Consider the following 17,004-nt stretch of genomic DNA (forward strand, 5'->3'; position numbering starts at 1 on the left):
AGGAAGTATTCAGAGAGTTGGAATGGGAACAGTTAGGGATAAGGGTAGATGGAGAATACCTCAGTAATCTGCGATTTGCTGATGACATTGCCTTGCTAAGCAACTCGGGGGATGAACTGCAAATAATGATTGATGACCTAGACAGGAAAAGTTGAAAGGTAGGCTTGAAAATAAATATGCAGAAGACTAAGGTAATGTTCAACAGCCTCGGGAAGGAACAGCAGTTTACATTAGGTAGCGAAATACTGGAAGTAGTAGGCGAATATGTCTACTTAGGACAGGTAGTAACTGCAGATCCGGACCACGAAAAGGAAATAACAAGAAGAATAAGATTGGGATGGAGCGCATTTGGCAAGCACTCGCAGATTATGAGTAGCAGCTTACCGGTATCGCTCAAGAGGAAAGTATACAACAGTTGCACCTTGCCTGTACTCACCTATGGGGCTGAAACGTGGAGGCTAACCAAGAGAGTTCTACTTAAGTTGAGGACAACCCAGAGGGCTATGGAACGAAAAATGGTAGGGGTAACATTAAGAGATAGAAAGCGTGCAGAGTGGGTCAGAGAAATAACTCAAGTTACCTACATTCTAGTAGAAATTAAGGAGAAGAAATGGACATGGGCAGGACATGTAGTGCGAAGAGAGGATAACCGATGGTCGCTGAGGGTAACAAACTGGATTCCAATTGAAGGAAAGCGTAGCAGGGGGCGGCAGAAAGTTAGGTGGGCGGATAAGATTAAGAAGTTCGCAGGGGTCAAGTGGATGCAGCTAGCACAGAACCGGGTTAAGTGGAGAAATATGGGAGAGGCCTTCGCCCTGCAGTGGGTATAATCAGGCTGATGATGATGATGATGATGATGATGATGATGATGATGATGATGTAGCTCGCTCAATCTGGAAGCTTTGTCCAGAAGCTCACACACCGATTGGCCTTGAGGCATATCATGTGCGCTTCGCCATCTGTTAACTGAAATTTCAATACTGCATTTTTTTTTTGTTTCATGGGTGTCGACACTTTATTTGAAAGTGGTTACAGGGCGTGGGAATATTTCCCTTAAGAAGGTGCTCGCATTCGCGGTAAGCGCGCGTCTTTTGACTGCGGCGGAGAGTCTGCGGTTTCCCCGTTCTTTACAACCGAGTAGGGCGGCCCCAATTGTTTCCTTTTTCAGAGACGCAGTTCAATGCCCCAATATGTATTCTGATGGTAGCACCACTATTGTTTGTAATAAGCGAGTGCTCGTTATAAGTGCCACCGCTATAAGTGACAGTAAGAAGAAAAAAAAAGATTAAGTGAACAGCTTTTTTTCAACCTACGTCTAAATCAAATCCATCAAACGATAAAAAATGTCTGTCTTGAAAGATAAAAGGGACAAGGTTCGTTTAAGCGAAATATTTTGAGCTGAAAGATCTGAATATTAGTAAGAACATTGGCGTATTACTAGTACGGCTATTTATTTTTGTCTGAATTTTAACGACCTGGCATTCTTTCTGTTTTAGTAAAATGTGTATATGTGTCTCGAAGCTTCGTTATGATAAATTGCTGAAAAATGTTTAGCCATTTTCTGAAGTTGACTGCATGAAGGCGCTGCTGCGCTACTGTTTTGTGAACGTATAAGACTCCGATTGAAGCACATTTTGCAAACAACACCTCCCCAGCAACTTGGAAAGCAATCGCATGATGTTCCTCTTCCGTAAACATATTTCATTACCTCACAGTTATGCAAAGTCCTTAAAAGTTATATGTCACTAAATATGTTCTAGTAGAATGCTTTCGTAAGCCAGAATGGAAGGTTTGACGAGTTGGTGATGGTTTTCTTGCCACCTAGCGGTAAAAAGACAGTGCAGTGCGCTAAACAGTGAGTAAGGCCACACGAGCCTCTACTACATGGTCCAGGAATACACATAGTACCCTCCAGTTTCCAGTCACCTACACATTAGGAGTCTCATGAGAAAACTGGAGATACGCATGGCCGGACACCACCTTCTGCTGGTCTGCCGTCTGCAGAAGATCAAAGCCAGTCCTGGTCTACTGTGATAACAATCGTACCAACCTCGCTGTTAGAAAAAATAAAATAAAGAAAGCTAGCGAAGTTTTCTTTCCTCCCGTAACGGCTAGCTGAAGAAGAAGAGCGGAAAAACAGGTCTCCGTTTTTTGAGTGCCAAAGTCGGATATAACACAACAACGATATAGTCCCTCGAAGGAAGCCCCTCAGACAAAAGCGTCTACCGCGATGTCCATGACGACGATGTTATCCGTGGCTGATCCTCTTTACTGCCCGTATGACAAGAAGTTAGCCACGCATTAACCTAACTTGGCGGAGGATTAACAATGTATAAACCGGGACGTCATTCTGTTCGTTCGACACCCGTTTTAGGCTTTGTCGTCGGGGTAGTATTTTTAACGATGTTGTCATATCCGACTGTGTTCTCTTGCCGCACGCTTCTGTCCTAGCCCGTGTGCTAGGGGGTCAAGGATTTTCAAGCTATTCACACAGCTTTTTCCTGTCCTCCTCGCAGCATCTTTTTGTTGTGGAATAAAATTTCAATTTCAATTTCAATTCAATAGTAGTCGTTATCCTCTCATCCGCATGCACCGCTTCGAAGCAAAAAGAACATTGCTGCCTTGGGCTGGCCATCCGCAGTAAGAACTCCGACTTGTACTGTATCTATAGGCCCCCAACGTAGGCTCCTAACAAAGACCGCGATAGTACACTTTCCCTCCGTCACAAATCTTCCCAACCACGTGTCCGACTGTTTGTGCTTGGTCCGTGACGGCAGAGAGCGAAGTAATTGTTTCTTTAACCATTTAATAAACCGGTTAACCATGATCAGTCGACGGGATCTATAAGGGCAAGCGGCTGTAAATTTTTTATTTTTTTTGCTCCCTTTCGATGAGAAAATGACACCACTTACTTTGTATACCCTCTCCTCCAACAATAGCTGCTCTCCAGTATGTCAGTAGGGGGTCGAGCGGCTGCTTGCGCAGTCATACAAAATTATGAGCTAGTAGCGGCCTTGTCCGGGCGAAAAGACTGCTGTCTGTACAGGGCTTCAGCGGGTTCTTCGTGCGGGTCCTCATGGCGTGAGTTTGGGCAGCGATTTCAATAGAACAACAAGTGCACCAACTCGCTCAAATCGCTCTACGTCTACAACATCAAGTGGGTGTTTGGCTATACAAGAGAACAAATGGGAGGTCGTTGCTGAAACCACGCGGTACCTCAGTGCCAGTTAGATAAACTGCAGGTTAATGCCTGAGCGCGGAAGTCGAGAGATTGCTTTCAGCTTCGGTGATGTAAATGAACATGTACGGCTGGCTGATCAATATCTAATTATTGACAATAGAGAAGCAGCTGACGACTAAAAAGAATGGAAAACACGATATTGCTTATCCTCTTTTCTTTCAGAAGCTACTGCCGCCTCACCTTTTTCTTGCGCCTAAATGCGATCTGCCAAAATTGCCCCGAAAGAGTATCAATTGAATGATAACTTGAAATGATCGATTTATTCTCGCTCAGTAGATTGTCATCATGTTGACATATCTGCCTGGCTGGTCAAGTACATATGTGCCCTTTCATTTGCGAGCTTGTAGCCGCTTTCTAGCCTAATTTCACGTTCGTTCAAATTTCCTCAGCTCTGGAGATGCGGTGTCTGGCTGATTCACAAGTATTTTACGCTCAACACTGAGGGTTTTTATTTTTTTTTATTGGTATCATCAGGGTAAAACATTAGAGAGGGGAGCGGGGATTACAACAACATTTGGGACATACAAAACGTACAGCAATGAGATAAATAGTAAGGGTTGCATTCGTTTGCCATGGTGGTGCTGATGGAATGCTTGATGGTGTTGATGGACTCGGCTAATTATGGTCTTCTTTTATATTCTAGGGCAGATAGGCAGTATATTGGACCAAACTCTCTAGAGGCCACACGAAGCAGATGTGCATTCATTTTAAATTCCAACATTAAAATAAGGATTTACCGCCGCGGTAGTGCAGTGGTTAGGGCGGTCGATTGCTGAGCTCAATGATGCGGTATGGAATCCTAGCCACGGTGGCTGCTTTTCGATGGAGGCGAAAAGCAGGGCGCCCGTGTACTGTGCGATGTCAGTAAAGAACTCCAGATGGTCGAAATATCCGGAGTCAACCACTACGCCCTCTATCATGGCCTTAGTGACTTTGTAACGTTAAACCTCTAAACCAAACAAATAATGGCATCTCCTTGGTCAATTTGACACTGTTCTTTTTGGACCATAAGCATTTCTGATATGATTTTAAGCGCTTGTCGTGAAATAGTTTGCGAGATCTGCTCCCGCTCTTCTAGCGAGCTAGGAATTGAAATACACGCTTGGGAGGCAACATATATTGCCGCGAACCATTCAAATCTTTATTTTTGTTTTCCAAGAGCCTCCAGCATGCGGTCTTATCACTGTGATTCGCACGGAACGATTTGTTTGTTCATGCTCGTTATCACGAGATGCGGCTTAATTGTGGGCGATTCCTCTGCCCGAGGGATGCGCACGACAAATACACAGCGGGCCGTGTAACAAGACATCTTTATTCTCCCAGGGGGTCGTCCAAGACGGTGCGGGGTCGTCGTCCGGGAGGGCAGGGGGTCGTCTCCGTGGAGAAGCGCCAGGAGCGAAGAAGCAGGAACGAAGAGCAGGAGCGAAGAGGGCGAGATGGCGGCGCGTGCCTTCCTTTATAGCCCCCACGCGCGGGACCGGTTATCCCCGAACGAGAGGGGAGAGGGAAACAGGCAGCGCGCAGGGAGCATTGGGAAGTGACGCGGCCTTGGAATGCGCGGCGTGCCACGGGCCCTACAGATATGTGGCGCTGGGCCTCACAGGCTTTATCATTGTCTTGTCACGCAAGATGCGCTGGGATATATCTCGAACGGCTCCAGGCACTCGTGGCCGTTCCCACAATGTTCCAGGTTGTTCAGGCCATCTTTTGTGTCTTGATCTAGGTGCTTCTTCACGGGATTTAAGTTGAGCGCTGACGAGTGCAACTGGCGCTCACAGTTGGACGACCGCCAGGCACGCTTGCTGCTATTGCTGCCCCCGAATCGCTTAGTTCTGTGGGCGCAAGTCAGCCAGGCCCAATAAGGAGATTATTTCAGTGAAACCTTAGTCCCTTCGATTGTTACCTACGGCCCTGTGACTACCACGTGAGAATATAGACAAATGGGAAATGAATGTCCTATTGTCAGGCGCTATTTGAGTGGCTTTTTATCAGACTGCCATACTAGAAACCAAGGGCTGATTACTTTCTAGCAAAAATATTTCACTACTCTACAGCTTTTCAGACTAACTGTAGTTACTAAGCTACACAGCAAAAGGCAGGCGTCGAATATTCAAAAGTAATCTTTTGGAATGTTTCATTATCACCAAGCGGCTCATGTGAAGGCAAATCTACATAACAGATATGTAAATGCCAATCACGAACCGCGGCAATCAATTTCGTCTAACAGAATACTGATTAGCTAAAAACTTGTTAGCTTCAGTTATCAGTAAAAAAAAAAAGAATGTAGCTACATATACAATCAGCTCCTCGGCTTAGGCATATGTTGTCGGCGACTCTCGTCAGCGGCAAAAAACCATGCGATGTGGACCGCATATATCGCGCCTGTTACAGTGTGAAAGTGCTGTCATTGTGAGTCTCTTCCCTGCGCTTTCTCTCCCAAATTTTAGGTTTCCAGGGCAGCCACGAGCAGAAAACGGTACATCGGTTGCAGTTGTAGTGACAGCCTCCTATACGGATCAAACCGCTGCTTCAGGCCGACTTTCGGCAGCGTCTCCAGAGGCAGTTCTTCATTCATTCATCACCATCACACGCCTCTCTCTCTCTCTCTCTCTCTCTCTCACGTCTCTCGCAATTAACACTATCCTGTGTCGACCGTTGCCACCTTATTCCCAGGAACGTCCCAATCTTCCCATCTTTCCTTACCCTATAACGCCTACCCCCCCCCCCCCCCCGCCCCCCAACTCAGAATCCAGTTTGTACCCGTAGCGCTCATTTTGTTATCTTGCCTTTGCAATACGAGTCCTACCATTTCGTCTGGTTTTCAAGCGATATCGTCCTTAACTGGCGCTCTTATTGTTCACCTCCACTCTGCTCTAGACGTCTCATTTCCCTTTCCACAGCTCTCGAAGTTGTCCTCAATTAACCAAATTAAATTAATCATCATCATCACCAGCCTGACTATACCCACTGCAGGGCGAAGGACTCTCCCATATTTCTCCACTTAACCCGGTTCTGTGCTAGCTGCATCCACTTGTCCCCTGCGAACTTCTTAACCTCATCCGCCCACCTAACTTTCTGCCGCCCCCTGCTACGCTTTCCTTCCCTTGGAATCATGAATTGTCAAATACGGCTCTCTTGGTGATAATGGAAGTGACCGACGACCACACCCGGACGCCTCTATATGACTAGGCATGTGACTTCGCCATCCTGAACATGATTCCCCACAGGAGCTGGCTACAATGAAGAATCTGCCTATCCCTTTGTCTCTCACCAGAGTGGTCTTGAGTATTTCTGTCCCCAATCAATGGACCCTCAATTTGACTCCCTAGACGCGATTCTACTCTGCCCTGCTTAGGGTCGCTTGAAAGCATTTTTATTCTTATAGATATAAAGGAGAAGAAGTGAAACCAATTCAGCGCACGACGAAAGACCCACCTTCTTGAGGAGAGCGACCACGCTGGCATGTTCTGCAGCGTCGAAGGAATTACGCTCCCTTCAATAAAACAAACCGCGCCTTCACGTCTCTCTGGCTTCTCGGCAAGCAAAACAGGTGAGGCACGGCAAACCACGAATACGTGCGTGAATGGCAGTGCGCGTGGGCTTAAGCTTGGAGGACACGGAGGGCAAGAAACGCGACAGTCTATGCGCGCGCCTGCCCTTGGAGAGTATATGCAAGCGTATCAGTCGGTGTGCCGAAGGCGGCTTTCGATTGGTGTGGCCAAGGGCTTTTTTTGTATTTTTTTTTTTGCTTAACCGAGCCTCCCGCTTATCGGTAGGAATGCTCGCGATGGCATTCTTTGTACACAATTCAGTCTAATGAAGAGAACAGTGTTTCTTCTTCTTTTTTTTTTTTTTTTTGCACTCGTTCAAATATGCGACACGCCTGGGCGAGCTCGTAGAGAGGTGAGGCACGCATGCTAATCCGGCTGACTTTTTCGGACGCTCCCCGCCGCTGAGTCGTGTGGGACTCCGAGTTATTGCAGTTTTTTTTTTTAGAAAGGTCGACAGGACAAGAAGCTAGACGAAGAACAGAAAAAAAAGAAAAGAAAGGAAAGGGCTCGCGTAATGAATTCGCGTTCCAAAGGGAAAACCCTCGTGTTCCGTCGAGACAGATTTTTTTAACGCAAGGCCGTATGCCTGTGAATGCGGTTACCGCCCTTCAGTTTTTCTTTTTATTGCTATTTCTTGCGAGTGTACTGTAAGGATAACGGCAACTGTTTGAGCAGTGTTCTAGCTATACTAGGATACCGCTTACGCTAGTATACCGCCCACACTGTTCCCACACATGGTTAATTCAATGGCGTATAGTTACATTAGCCTTGTAATACTCAAGCAGAGAAAAATAGCAATAAATGTTTTCAACTCAGGTATTCCGCAGTCGCAGTGATTTCGAGTACACTACTGCCCTATTAGTGACACACCAATGACACTAGTAACCATCTAATACTTAGGCAACTAAAGCGTTTGGTAAAACGTTTTTATCGTGAGCATTGTCTCCACTATTAGCTGTTACTCTCTAAAAATGCAATATTTGCAGCGTTAGCATTGTCTGACTATTAGCTGTTATCCTTCAAAAATGCACAAAACTGGCAGCTGTGCTGAAAAAAAAATATTATTCTGGAAATAAATAAATAACCAAGTTTACCAATATCTAGCATAGAATGCGTGGTGTACGTTTGGCTCAATATAGACCCTATTCACTATCAGGTTTAGCAGGCTGGCAACCCTGTATTGCGGAGACGCCATAACATTGGGCGGTTCGAAACTAAAAAGCGTCTACCAGCGTCCTCCCTGCGGCGCGTAGCTCATTTGTCGGAGACTTGCAGGCCCCCCCCCCCCCCTCTCTCTCTCTCTCTCTCTCTCTCTCTCTCTCTCTCTCTCTCTCTCTCTCTCTCTCTCTCATGTTGCGTTATGCGTTCCATGGTTGCCAGGAAGGCTGCAATGACGTCACGTGAATAAGCTCTATACCGAAACTGAGCATGCGCAATGAGGGACACCTTAGTGAAGGTTTCGACACAATTTGGACGATCATCTTGCGCCCATATATCATGCAACTCACGGAGGTTTTTCTTCTCCGCTTCCTTCGTATGCAATTCCTGCCGCCGGGATTTGATCTAGCAAACCTGGCATCAGGAGGTGAACGCCAGCGCCACTCAACCGCAGCTTAGGGCGAATAACGATAAAGCCACGTGCACATGCAAGAACACGCGGTAGTCAGATCAGGCAAACTCCAATAACCATTAAACATACTCAGGCGTTTACAATTAATTGTAATTCCTGGAAACCTGCAGAAATTGTTTAGTCGGAACTCTAGCGATGCAGTGACTGATCAGGCATAATGCATTCTGTATTCGTGAAAGTGGACATTTCCACATTTTCGTTCGAATGAGGCTTAGGGGTGAGGCTTACAATATGATGCGAGGATTTAGCACAGCATGCCCGTATGCAGTCTATATCTTACGAGGAACTCACAGCTTGAAAGATTCGAAAGATGTCTGTTCCTAGTAAAAGTAAGCTGTATGACTCGTTCTAGCTGGTTGGTTTGTGGGGTTTAACGTCCCAAAGCAACTCAGGCTATGAGAGACGCCGTAGGGGAGGACTCCGGAAATTTCGACCACCTGGGGTTCTTTAACGTGCACTGACATCGCACAGCACACGGGCGTCTTGCTTTTCACCTCCATAGAAAAGCTGCCGCCGAGGCCGGGATTCGATCCCGAGTCCTTGGGAACAGTAGTAGAGCGTCGTAACCCCTGCGCCACCCCGGCGGGGTAACTCGTTCTAGCTACGCTGGCGTTTGTTCAGCAGAAATTTTTTTTTTTCAATTTCCAGAAAATTGAATTTCATTAAAACTTCTTTTCTTGCTCGCTATTTTGTTCAAATATACGATGTCCTGATTGAAACGGATAACATGACTGCTACTCAGAGACGTGCGATTCAAGAGCCCCGAAGTTCCCACCTCTTCCTCTTTTCCTTTTTTCATTCCCTCATTACCCACTGGGCGGTGCAGCTGCCCGCCTAGAAGTAGGACACCGCGTCGTTTTAGGGTTGCGCGAGTATTTCAAATGTTCAAATAACGAATCAAATGTGACCTTGCTCGATTTAGTGAACAGAAGAAACAGCGCGCTTTTTATATCATTTTAAATACGTTGAATACGAATTAACACAAGAGATTATGCGGTGTCTAAAGTTATGATAACCCGACATACTTGCCTAATCTTAATTACAATTATAATTTATATATTATAATTATAATAAATACTAATTATAATTTATGTTTGATAACTAATGCATAACTGATTTTATGCCGCTATCCCTCATGTAATACCCCACTCGTGGGGCCTCTGAGGTGTTTTCTAAATTAATAAATAAATAAATAATCTCTTGGTTGTATGTGCTTTTACCAAAAGTGACCTTGTTGTATAAAATTGCACGCAATCGTGCTCTCGTTTACGCCAATGCATTACCGGGCTCATGTTTCCATGCAGCCACATTTTAAACATTGTATAATGGCTTCCCTGAGTTGAAGTGTATTCTTTTCAGGAATTCTCACTATTAATACCGTGACGTTTATTGCCATAGTCTTTGCTCTTACGCTTTGTAACTTCCTTCATATGCCCCACTTCAGTTCAGTTCAGGCGTTCAGTCGTGTCCGACTCTTCGTGACCCTATGGACCATGTCACGCCACGCTCTCCGGTCTCTCATTATCTTCCTAACATCACATAACTTCATCTGCAATGCCTCGAGAATGCCATTTAACCATCGCGTTCGCTGCCTACACCTTCTCCGGCGACCCTTAACCTTTCCCAACATCAAATCTTTCTCCAGCGACTCCTCTCTTCTCATCAGATGACCAAAGTAGCTGAGCTTTAACTTTAGAATTTGACCCTCCAATGAGCAGTCAGGGTTTATGGTCGACAATATCGACTGATTTGATCTTCTGGCAGTCCATGGAACTCTTAAGAGTCTTCGCCAGCACCACAATTCAAACGCGTCAATTCTTCGGCGGTCAGCCTTTTTCACAGTCCAACTCTCGCATCCATACATCACAACTGGAAAGACCATAGCATGGGTTATACGGATCTTGGTTGGTAGACTAATGTCTCTGCTCTTTACTAGACGGTCAAGGCTAACCATTGCTCTCTTTCCCAGAAGCAGGCGTCTCCTAATTTCATGGCTGCAGTCTCCTTCCGAGGTAATCTTGGCGCCCAAGAACAGAAAATCTGTCACAGCTTCCACTTCTTGTCCATTGATGCTCCAGGACTTGATAGGGCAAGACGCCATGATCTTCGTCTTTTTAATGTTCAGTTTGAGCCCAAACTTCTCTCTTCTTGTACGCGCATCAGAAGTCTCTTGAGTTCCACTTCACTTTCTCTCATTAAAGTGGTATCATCCGCATATCTAAGGTTGTTGATACGTTTTCCAGCAATCTTCACTCCAGCTGAAGACTCGTCCAGACCGGCCTTCCTCATGATGCACTCTGCATATAGGTTAAATAGGCAGGGCGACAGTATGCAGCCTTGCCTCACCCCTTTCTCAATCGGAAACCAATCAGTAAGGCCATGCCCAGTTCTGACTGTGGCCTCTTGCCCTTCATAAAGGTTCCTGAGGAGACAGATGAGGTGAATTGGAACTCCCATCTCTTGGAGAGTTTGCCACAATCTGCTGTGATCTACGCAGTCAAACGCTTTAGCATAATCAATAAAGCAGAAGTAAATTGGTTTCTGGAACTCTCTTGCTTTTTCCACGATCCAGCGAAGGCTGGCAATTTGATCTCTAGTTCCTCTGCCCTTGCGAAACCCAGCTTGCACGTCCGGAAGCTCCCGATCCACATACTGCTGCAGCCTACCTTGGAGGATTTTCAACATCACCTTGCTAGCACGCGAAATAAGCGCGATCGTGCGGTAGTTGGAACAATCTTTGGCACTGCCTTTCTTTGGAATGGGGATGTAAACTGACCTCCTCCAATCCTGTGGCCACTGCAGGGTTGTCCAAATCTTCTGAAATAATGTATGCAGAATGTTAACAGCGTCATGGTTGAGGTTTTGAAGCAACTCAGCTGGAATGCCATCAATTCCGCTAGCTTTGTTCTTAGCAGGGCTGGCTAAGGCCCATTCAACTTCACTCTTCAGGATGCCCGGCTCGAGATCAGTAATCACAACCGTCTTATGTTGGGTTTGCCCATTCGGGGCCTTCTTGTACAGTTCTTCTGTGTATTCCTGCCACCTCTTCTTTATCTCTGAGGCTTCAGTGAGGTCCTTGCCTCGTTTGTCCTTTATCACGCCTAGCTTAGCACAGAAGCTTCCTTTGATATCTTTGATTGTCTTATACAGAGCTCTTGTGTTCCTTAATTGGCTGTTGTCCTCAGCTGCTTGGCACTGTATGTTCAGGAAGGCATTCTTATCTCTCCTTGCTATTTTCTGAAAATCCGCATTGAGAACCTTGTATCTTTCTCTTTCCCCCATAACTTTTCCATCCTCCTTTCCTCAGCTATTTGCAAAGCCTCTTCAGATAACCAGTTTGCTTTTTTGCATTTCTTTTGCTTTGGAACTACCTTAGTAGCAACTTCTTGTATTATATCACGAACATCAGTCCACATCTCTTCGGGCTCTTTGTCTTCTAGATCTAATTCTTGAAATCGATTCCTCACTTCCACAGCATATTCTAATGGAATCTGATCCAGATCATACCTGAAAGGCCTTCTAGTTTTCTGCGTTTTCCTCAATCGAAGCTTAATTTTGGCAACAAGAAGCTGATGATCGGTGCCACAATCGGCCCCAGGCCTTGTTTTTACTGCTTGTATAGCGCTTCTCCATCTCTGCCGGCAAATAATATAATCGATCTGATTCCTGTACAGACCATCCGGTGAAATCCATGTGTACAGGCGCCTCTTGTGCTGTTGAAAATGAGTATTCGCTATGGTCAGGTTGTTTTCTTGACAGAACTCTACTAGCCTCTGCCCAGCTTCATTTGGCTCACCAAGACCGAACTTGCCTGTAATTCCGGATATTTCTTCACTCCCGACCTTAGAATTCCAGTCTCCTATGAGAAAAACGACGTGTTATGATGGGGTGCGGTCTAAAAGGCATTGTAGGTCCGCATAAAATCTCTCAACGTCAGCTTCTTCAGCAGCAGTGGTCGGTGCATAGACTTGGATAACTGTTATGTTGAAATGGTGACCTTGGATCCGAAGTGAAATCATTCGGTCGTTTTTGGGGTTGTACCCTAGCACTGCTTTGCCCATTCTTCTGTTTACTATGAGAGCGACCCCATTCCTTCTCTTGGATTCGTGCCCACAATAAAAGACATAATGGTCGCCGGAGTTAAATTCTCCCATTCCAGTCCACTTGAGCTCGCTGATACCCAAGATATCAATGTTCAATCTGTCCATTTCTCGCTTGACGATATCAAGTTTACCTTGCGTCATAGATCTTACATTCCATGTTGCTATGTGATATATCTCCTTGCAACATCGGACTTTCCGGTCGCTTCCCGACACATCCACAACTGAGCGTCCTTTTGGCTTTAGCCCAGCCGCTTCATTCGTCCTGGAGCTACTAGGAATCGCCCTTTGTTCATCCCCAGTAACATGTGGGACGCCTTCCAACCTGGGGGGCTCATCTTCCGGCGCCATATCGATAATGGTATTGTGACTGGCCATAGGGTTTTCTTGGCAGGCAATACTGGAGTGGGTTGCCATTACCTTCTCCAGTGAATCACATTTTGTCAGAACTCTCTGCCGTGACCTGTCTATCTTGGGTGGCCCTACACAGCAGAGCTCACGACTTCATCGAGTTTCGCAAGCCCCTCCGCCACGACAAGGCAGTGATCCATGAAGGGGATGCCCCACTTACCCAATGCTGTATCTAAAATAAAGCGTGTGAGTTATACGAATAAAAATCACGTCCTTTTCCACAATGTAGAGTAGATTTAATAATCGAATTCGGTTATTACCACCGTAGCCCATCGGACACCACGCCTATGCATCTACCGCCGCGCTTTCATATTCTCGTGTGTGTATAGTTTAGGGTTTCGGTTTTAGAGCGGTCGCCTCGCTCGTCTATATAGTGCCGCTAAGAATGCGCATGCGCCGACCGTGGTGCAAAGCTGAGCGTGGGTTGGTTCGCGCCAATTCCTGGCTTTGATTATAGCACGGGTCTAGGAAAACACTCGTTGAAGCATGCGAGCTGCTCCAGTCGAACTTCGAAACAAAACTGCGCTTAGGTTGCCCTTCATGCACTTGTTATAATTTAATTTCTTTCATTTCTTTGACTTCGTCGGCGCCGACATCGACATCTCGGGACTCATCTCTGAAACATTCGAGAATTAAGGCCTAACTATATACCGAAAGCGAAAATTATGTCGAGTTCACTTGCAACGTCTCACGGACACATATTAAGAAATGTCGCGAACGCGAGACTTCCACCATGAGCATATAGAAAGGCTTTGGTTGGTTGGTTGGTTTGTGGGGTTTAACGTCCCAAAGCGACTCAGGCTATGAGAGACGCCGTAGTGGAGGACTCCGGAAATTTCCACCACCTGGGGTTCTTTAACGTGCACTGACATCGCACAGCACACGGGCGCCTTGCTTTTCGCCTCCATCGAAAAGCGGCCGCCGAGGCAGGGATTCGATCCCGCGTCCTTGGGAACAGTAGTCGAGCGCCGTAACCACTGCGCCACCCCGGCGGGCACCTTAAAACAAGGCCTACGCCGAACTCGGACAGCATGTTTTTGCGACTGGTCTGCGTATTCAATGCTTCAACGCGATCCATTCGTGTAGTGACGTTCACAACGGTCGTACATACGGCTTCCAGCAATGATTGAGTCAAGTTAAGTGAACAGCCCTTTCATGCTGAATATCGGAGACTATGGCGAAAACTTCCAACTACTCATCTTGTACTTCTTTGTTGTTCGTTCCTATAATGTGTTTCCAACCGCCAGCTGGGGAATATGGTAGGTGCTTTCTGGTGCGAGGGTTTCCCTCGCATATGCCCATATATGGGTCATCATCGGCGATAAGGTTTTTGTCACATTTGGCAAACAGGATTAACCTCCCCTTTCGCAATTACCGCCATTCGACCAGGGCACATAGCAGTTTTTATCTAAGCTCTGCTAGGCCCAACTACTACAACAAAAGGCCTAATAAAGATTAATCCTCGTCCTCTCTTATCAACTGAAAATTGAACTGGTTGTTTCGACGTCGTCGCCAGTAGTGGTGTGATAAGGGTTCGGGGGCTTAGGTTTCATCTCAGCGGAGCCGAGATGAAGGAGTAGGAGCAGCCAGGGGGGAGAAGCAAAGATGAAACGTTTTAAACAAATTTTTACATATTGGGATATGTACAAATTGAAGGAAGAAAAACGGAGCTCTCAGTGGGGACAATTTCCGCCTTAATTATGGTCGGTTATCCACAGTTCCCTAGCTGGGAAAGCAGAGTTCGATATGTACAGTCCAATCAGTTGGGCACAAGCGATGACTTGAGGTGCCGCTCCCTGCCCAGGGTGGGCTCGAACCTCCTCGCACATCTTTCGGGGGCTCGGGCCACCTTCTCCGATGCCGATGACAATCTTGTGCTGACTGTTGAGATTCTTCACCAAGACGAATCACACTGAGAAGTCGACCGTTGGCGGAGGTGTATTGCCCGGCGGTGCTTCTCAGAAGGTCACCCGCATATCTCGATAAGTCAGCGAGCAGGGTCAGTGCTGTTCGGCGACGCACCTTCAATACTTTCAATAGGTCAGGTTCCTTGATGTCGCCGCCGTGGGCGCCAAGGGGGATTAAGGCCTGAAGGAGTAGCTCGCCTCCGTACCGAAAAGGGGGAAAGGGGGGGGGGGGGGGGGCTTGGCCGCTGCAGCAAGAGACAAAGGGTCACTCCGCCGCCGTCGCCGCCGCTTCGGTGATTTTGGTCGCGGTCATTGGCCGGCGTCCGCTGGGACCGTATACCAGTTTTCAGCTGCTGGAGAATCTGCATGGGCTCGGCCAGAACCCCCAGTCACAACGGTAGCAAAAGGTGACTTTATTACGCATGTGATAGACATGAAGGTTCAATAGTTAATAAAGACACCCTACATACACTAGGTGCTACCAAGACAGGTTGGCGTGAAGCGTCACCACCAAGTAGTCACTTTTGAGTTAACAGGAGGCGCCAGAAGGCGATACGTCGCACGCTATAGGCAGCGGAGTGGAGAATCGGCGGACTGGCTGCTGTTTCTGCTGTTTAGAGGGGCTACCTAGAGTTCTAAAAACAGTGATGTTCATTTATTATTATGTTGCAACCTGGATAGGGACCCCACTACTAGTTGAAGCGGTTCACTGTAGGAAAATGCATTCCACGAGGAAAAAACAAAATAGGGGCACCGCATTGCAATGCGTGCTAAGCTTTAAGTTTGTTTTCTTTATGCCACAACACTGTTGAAAACCATGTTTTTCATTATTTTTTTTTTCTGCGTGTATGCTCTTCGAGATACCAATTATATCTAGTATCGAAGTATCGCCGTTCTGGTTTCATGACGACCGATGTTTTAGCGCTGCTATAGCTGTGAGTGCCGCACTGCCATGCCAGGAGCGATTAGTCTCACTGTGGTTGCTACCCTGTGCGTTCAAGTCTACATGTTCAACTGACTTAAGGGGACAATAAAAAAATATGCGAATATCACATCGCCTTCATGCTCCGCAGTTGGAATCTTTTGTCGTTGCTCGTATCCGTTGTCGTTGCTCGTAAAAAGTTACGAACACGACGTACGACAAGTAATTCAAAATGTGGAGCGTTCAGGTGTCACATTGTTCGCATTTATTGCTTCAATAGAAATAGCCTTGAGAGTGGAGCATTCTTTCTTGGCGCATACGGAATCCGAAACAGCCGCAGGATCCTGAAAAGGCTGGAGCCCCATCATTTCAGCAAGTAAATCGATCTTGATAGTTTACTATTATTAACGCGACATGTTACCTTTAAGTGCGTGCGAAAAGCGTTGATTTCGGTCATGTGCTGATGCTTTATGAGGACATAAGAGGCCCTTTCACTAACATGCTCAACTTCAAACAAACTCGTCGCTAAACGAAATCACCCTTTCTGATATCTATTACTGTCTACAGTTATTCTTAATGCCTTTTGAATGTCAAAAAAAAAAGCAGGAGGAAACGCTTAGCCGTGATATCTCTGAAAATGGCACCGAATTAAATTTTCACAATGTGCACCTCTCGTGAGAGGTTTCTGTGAAATATATTTCCCCTGCATTTGGTTTGCTTAACGCAGCATTGAGATGGTTCTCCTCAATGCTGGAATGGTTTTAGTCATTTCGAGCACAAACTCGGCTTAACTAAACCGGGTACACGGGGATAAATACCAGCAGTGCGTGTGAGGCAAGGATATCGGTACATTACACCCAGGCGCACGCAAGTATTTGTGCGTCGGCGAATGACTAAATAAAAATTGCAGGACGACGCTTAAGTCAGCTTAATAGCAAAAATGGCGGAAACCACTTTACAGGATTGCTTTCACTAACTGTACCGTCATTTTCATCCATACTATCACCGTTATCATCGCCATCATCATAATCATCAACATCGTCACTATCACTGCTATCCTCATTATTGCACCGCCATTGTCATCGGTACATACCATAGCATTATCACTAACTTCAGCGTCATTATCATCGCTACTATCATCATTGTTGTTATCAGTATAATTACATCGTCATTATCAAAGTCGACAATTTTAGGGATTGCGCGGCGCTGAATGCGAGCGACACTTTTGGTGTACTTTTGAAG

The sequence above is a fragment of the Amblyomma maculatum genome, chromosome 5, assembly GCF_055883805.1.
Source record: "Amblyomma maculatum isolate TAMU_Amacu chromosome 5, ASM5588380v1, whole genome shotgun sequence".
Classification (NCBI taxonomy): domain Eukaryota; kingdom Metazoa; phylum Arthropoda; class Arachnida; order Ixodida; family Ixodidae; genus Amblyomma; species Amblyomma maculatum.